At 39.7% G+C, this 6,479-nt stretch overlaps 1 non-coding gene across 1 annotated transcript; it reads right to left on the reverse strand.

Annotated features, from left to right (window-relative positions):
- Nucleotides 1–2,908: 2,908 nt before the first annotated feature.
- On the reverse strand, nucleotides 2,909–3,042 carry LOC129043300 (small nucleolar RNA SNORA70). The gene has a single exon (XR_008504392.1). It is a non-coding gene; the product is annotated as a small nucleolar RNA SNORA70 (small nucleolar RNA).
- Nucleotides 3,043–6,479: the final 3,437 nt, after the last annotated feature.

A 6,479-nucleotide genomic window follows, 5' to 3' on the forward strand; every position in this document is an offset into this window, starting at 1 on the left:
AGCCATTGTGTTGTCTAAATTGATTGTCTTGGTAGGCTCACACAATGGCAAAATGTTTTCATGAATGCATAATGAGCCACATGCCCCAGCTGAGCACTCAGAAACAGGGGAACAGAATTAAAGTTAGGTTATTGCTCATCTCTTGCCAAACTTTCTCTCCTCCATTCTGTGTGGTTGCCTTTGAGATTCAGTGACAGAGAGGAGATATATCACCTGTTGCCAGAGAGAACAGGCCCCCCACCACCTTCCTGAGCTTACATAATGTTTAAGAACATGTGTTATGGAAGAAACATTAAGAAGTCAAATTTCACAATAATTTTAACAGATATTTCTCTGTTACACTCATACACATTATTTTTAACTAGTAATTGACGGGTTTATTATGTGAATAATTCATTTTGGTTTGGCTGCTGCATTTCTGATATTGCCACTGGCTGTTTGTGTGTAGTTTATTCCATAAATTGTGTAGTGGTACAAACTTTTGAAAGGAATGGGCTGTGCTATCTATACATGTTCAGATCAAAATATTTATACTTAGGAATTTAAGTTTGATATTTTGCAAAATTGACCTTGCTGAGTCCTTCTCAAATAAGTTTTTTGTTTTGTTTTTGTTTTTTCTTGAATATATTTCATTCATCTCAGAGCTGGGGAAAATGACCTCTGAAAATTTAGAAGACTGGATGTCACTGACTACCAAATGATGATCACTTTTGAATTAACAAAAATCCTTCAGAACTAATGTGTGGATTACAATGTTATTGGTAGAAATATTTTTTATGGTGTTTAAGAAAGATTAACCAATTCAGAGTTGGTATGTGATCTGTGCTACAATTTCCGTGGAAAATAAGTTAGCTCTCTCTTTCTACAAAGACATGATTGCACATCAGTGGCACAAATGAGAAAGTGCTAATAACATTTTGGCCTTGACTACCAAGTGTGCATCTCTTGTCTTACTTAGTTTTGCTTCTTACGTATGGCTATAGAACTCTGAAATTTGGCAAATTGATGGAAATAAACTCAAAGTACCTTATACTGTTTCCTAGAACATTTACAAAGAATACTAAACATCTTATTGAGAATGCAACATTTCTTCCAAATGATCAGGAAGAAGACGAAATTATTTGTTCAACAAGTATTTTTTGATAACCTATGCTATGGGCAATGGATACAAAAATAAAAATAGGACATGATCCCTGCCTGCAGAAGGTTTCAAGCCCTGTCATGGAGATAGACACAACAGGAGATAATAAAATAGGCTAAGGACTTGTTAGAAGGATGCACTCATGAGAGCAGAGAAGAGAAGAGAATCCAACTCAGGACAAGGAATGGAGGCTACAGGGAAATTTTCTGAAAGTGATGCCGGAGCAAAGTCCTTACAGAAAGGAAGAGTAGATGTTGTGTAGATAAAAATCAGGGGGGTTAGCATTTTAATAATGGGACAGCTTACACAAAGTCCTGTGGTAGAGCACTCCACCGTCTATGCAGGAAATGTAAGTGGGAAAGTCCTTTACAGATGGAGTCAGGAGCAGCCACCAGGTCACTGAGGTCCTGTGGCATCCTGCTAAGGCAGTGGCTCTTAAACCAAAAAAAAAGTTTGGTTTTATTTTTATTTAACTTTGAGAGTGACATGGTTAGATTCGTATTTCAGGTAGGTTTCTAGTGGTTAGGTGGGAAGCAAGACTCCAGCTCTTTCTGTAGGTACTGTTCTGGAGAACCCCAAACAAAGATGAGGGCCTGAAATTGGGCACTACCTGAGGGCCAGGTATGTTCAACCCACAGGCTCTATCTTCCCTTTTCTTCGTCACCACGTGTACAGTAAAGGAACAGGCAACGTGGCCAGTAGATTTCTGCATGATAAAATATTAGAATGGGGGTGGCCAGATTTTTGCATGCTATGCAAATTGCACACCTGGTCTGACCAATCTTTCATGCCCTGTGTAAATTAAACACCACCTCCTCAAGCTCATCTATAAAACCTCCTGTACTTCATCGTGGAAGCAGCAACCCATTTTCTCTGGTACCCCTCTCTGTACAGAGAGCTCTTCTCTTTCTTTCACCTACTAAACTTCTGCTCCTAACCTCACTCTGGTGGTCTGAGTCATAGTTTTCCGTGGCTGTGAGGGAATGAATCTCAGGTATTACCCTAGGCAATGAAGTCACTTCAATATGCCTCATTCTCTTTTATCATTTTATTTGTTTTTACCTCTTCTGTTCTCATGAAAACACAATCCTCATAGATATCTTCATGAGATGAACAGTTTTCCCAACACCATTTATTGAAGAGGTTGTCCTTTCAAAGTTGTATGTTCTTGGCACATTTGTCAAAACTCATTTGCTTATAAACGCATGGGTTTATTTCTGGGCTTTCTGTCCTGTTGCTTTGGTCAATATGTTGTTATGTGAGTACCATGCTGTTTTGATTATAAGTGCTTTGTAATATATCTTGAAGTCAGATAGTTTGATGCTTCTTCTTTTTTTTTTTTTTTTTTTTGACAGGAGGTAGAATTTATTGGTGAGTGTTAAGAGGGGGCAGCACAGTGGAAGCCCTTATGAATATAGGTCACACCACTTGTCCAGAGGGCCATGACTGGGGTTGTACTTGACCCCACAGCCATCTGGGATGAGCCACTCCTCAGCCACCATGTCTTCAAATTCATCGACATTGAACTTGGTGAAGCCCCACTTCTTCGAGACGTGGATCTTCTGGCAGCCAGGGAACTTGAACTTGGCCCTGCATAGGGCCTCAATCACATGCTCCTTTTTCTGCAGCTTGGTGCAAATGGACTTGATAACTTGGCCAATGTGAACCCTGGCCAGTGCCCTGGGCCTTTCCCAAGGCACCTCACATGCCTGTTTGGAGCCTACATTGGGGTAGTGCAAGGTCAGAGGCAAGAACATACATCTGAAAGCCTGTCTCCGAGGTCCCTTAGAGCAACCCATACAAGAAACGGGCAGCATACACTACAAGGAAGCGGCTGTTTGCAGCCATTGCACATTGGGCCCCTATGAGGAAAGGAACTCAGTTGGCTTAATTGGCTGCAGCAGCTTTGTTCTTTTTACTTAAGATTGTGGCTATTTGGGGTCTTTTGTGGTTTCATGCAAATTTAAGATTTTTTTTTTCATTTCTGTGAAAAATAACATGAGAATTTTAACAGTGGCTGCATTGAATCTGTAGATCACTTTGGATAGTATGGACATTTTAACAATGTTAATTCTATTATGCAATAAACACAGCATACCTTTCCATTTATTTGTGTGATTTTTTTTTTTAATTTTCATCAGTTTTACAGTTTTCTGTATACAAGTCTTTTACCACTTTAAATTTATACCTAAGTATTTAATTTGTTGTTGCTGTTGTAAATAGGATTCTTTTCTTTATTCCTTTTCCAGATAGCTTTTTATTAGTGTATAAAAATGCTACCAGTTTTGTATGTTGATTTTGTATCCTGTGACTTTACTGGATTTATTTATCAATTCTATCAGCTTTTAGTGGAGCCTTTATAGTTTTCTCTATATAAGATCATGTTGTCAGCAAACAGACAATTTCACTTTTTCCTTTCCTATTAGGGTGACTTCTATTTATTTCTCTTGTCTAATTGCTCCAGCTCAGACTTCCAGAACTCTGTAGAAAAGTGCTGAAAGTGGGCATCCTTGTCTTCTCCCTGATCCCAGAGAAAAGCTTTCAACTTGTCACCATGGAGTATGATGTTAGCTACGGCTTTGTCATTTATGGCTTTTATTGTGTTGAGTTACAATCCCTTTATACTTATTCTGTTGAGAGTTTTTATCATGAAAGGGTGTTAAATTTTGTCAAATGCTTTTTCTCTTTCCTACTTCTATCACAGTGATAGATCTCAAATTCTGGCTTCTGGCTTAGTGTTTCTAGGTAAGTAGGCAGTAAAGATAATTATCATAGTATTTAAAGTCAAGAAAGAAATAATTTTGACTGAATATCAAGATATAGTGTGTGTTTGTGTGTGTGCGTGCTTGTGTTATGGTTGTTTGTTTGTTGAGTTAGCTGCAAAAATGCTCCATCTGTCCACTTTCAAATAGCAATCTGTCAGATTGCATATTCCAAAGAGGGATACAGCAACAGCTCTTATCCTGCATGCTATTTTGCAATGTGATACTGCCACTCTGCCTTCTGATTCTTGGCAAATCCTGTGATCAATGGAAATACGGTGGAAGTGATGCTGTCCAAATCCAGGAGCAGTCCTTTAGAGAAACTGGAGGCTTCCTCATGTTCCTGCCTCACGTACACACTTCTTCCGTTGTTTTCTCTTAAATTCAGCAATGGTGCTATGAGAAGCCCATACATCAAAGAAAAGACATGTGTAAGCACTTGGATCATAGCCCCAGATGACTCTCAGTCAATAGAAAACATTGACTGGCATCCATGTTGGTGAAACACCTTGGACATGCAGCCTTTCCCAGATGAGACAGGTCCAACTACTTCTGACTGCAAATGAATGAGCAACCTTAAGCAGGACTGCCTAGCTCATTCCCATCTACCCACTCAGCTAGGAGAGATGATAAATCATCATCTTAAGTCACCAAGTTTTGGCATCATTTGTTCAACAACAATAAACCAGAACACCCACTGAAAAGGCCATCTGACATTTTTGGAACATTTTCCCTAAATTTGGATCAATCTCCACATTCTAAAAAGTGCCTTTTCAAAGTAGACTCCAGAAATATACATTTCTCAGTTTGCTTGTGGTTAGTGTACAGGCTTGTGAAAGGTTCTTATGCACCTCCAGACCCCACACAGAGGTGAGCCACTTTAGGACAAAGGCTGTGTGTGGAGGATCCACTCTGTTCTAAGAGTGGCAGCTGGGGACATGAGGAAGACTTCAGAGAAGGTTCCTAATGTAGTATGGTTGCGGGTTGACAATAGCGTGCAAGTTAAACCACCTCAATGGGATGCAGCAGAAGGCCAGGTTGGGGTATGGCTTGCAGCATTTTCCCTGCAATCTTATCTTTGAATATACTTCTTTGGCCATTCTAATAATTCTGTGATTAACTCAATAACCTTTAATTAACATATCATCTACTTAAATGATATAGAGTGAATTCCATATTTTTTGGAGGTTAGGAAACCTATAGAAAACATGATGCATGCATGACCCCCATTTAGACACCTGAAGTGAGCAAAGGCGTGGCACGACTTTTTCTCGTCACCTACAGCACAGTCAACAGAAATACTGATGAAAGACACCTGCAGATTAAGTACAATATGAGGAATAAAGTTAATAAAATTGAATTGTATTAGAGATTTTAATTAATGAGGAGATTTTAGCTGCTCTTGTTGCACACAAGCAAAGCAACTGTGTGAGATGATAGATATGTAAATCTGCTTCACCATAGTCATCATTTAACTTTTGAAGATATTCTACGACATCATGTTCTAAACATCAAGCATACACAATAAAGTTTACTTATTTATTTTTCTTTTAAATAGGAAGATACAGCTTGAGGAGCCAGGTGCAGTGGCTCACTCCTGTAATCCCAGCGTTTTGGGAGGGCGAGGTGGGTGGATCACTTGAGTCCAGGAGTTTGACACCAGTCTGGGCAACATAGTGTGACCCCAACCTTTACAAAAAATAAAAAAAATTAGCTGACCATGGCACATGCCTGTAGTTCCAGCTACTCAGGAGGCTGAAGTGGGGGCATTGCTTGAACCTGGGAGGTGGATGCTGCAATGAGCTATGATCACACCACTGCACTCCAGCCTGGGGGACAGAGAGAGACCTTGTCTCCAAATACACAAAAAGATACAGCTCGTTACCATGCTTATGCAACACCTGGACTTCTCCAGTTGGTTCCCAAAATATGCTGTCAAATGGCTGGCTCAGAGCAGCTCACCACGGCATTCCAAGAGCTGCTCGGTGCATGCTTCCTGGACCAGTAGCATTAGAAACAAATTCACTTCGAACTTTGTTAATGCAAATTCTCAAGTCTCAGTCTGGACTTTCTGACACTTTTGAACTGCGTTCCAACAATTTTTTTTTTTAATAAGCCCACCAGGTAATTTCGATCCATGTGTAAGTGAAAGAACCCCATTTTGCAAGGACTTCCTTTTGACCTCCTGAAAGCATGTGTTGATTCTGGTATGGTTCAGTTCCTCAAAACCCATATTGAATGAAGTGCTGTGGCATTTCTTCATCTGGATTCTAATAAACTCAGTAATCACATTTCCTCCGAGATCAGTGACGATATTTCAGCAACCTAATTTGCAGACTTCTAACTCCCTATCAGGTAAATTAACTAGATTAAGTGTGCTCTCAGGAATTCTTCATTTCCTTTGGGCTTCTGTTTTTTTATAACGGTGACTCGACTGTCAGTTGCAGAAGATGTTGGCTCAAAGTATATCTTGGATGCTGCTTTTTATTTTTTATTACTTTTATTTTTTATTTTTTGAGATGAAGTTTTGCTCTTGACGCCCAGGCTGGAGTGCAATGTCGCCATCTCAGCTCACT

This window comes from Pongo pygmaeus, chromosome 7, assembly GCF_028885625.2.
Source record: "Pongo pygmaeus isolate AG05252 chromosome 7, NHGRI_mPonPyg2-v2.0_pri, whole genome shotgun sequence".
NCBI classification, from domain to species: domain Eukaryota; kingdom Metazoa; phylum Chordata; class Mammalia; order Primates; family Hominidae; genus Pongo; species Pongo pygmaeus.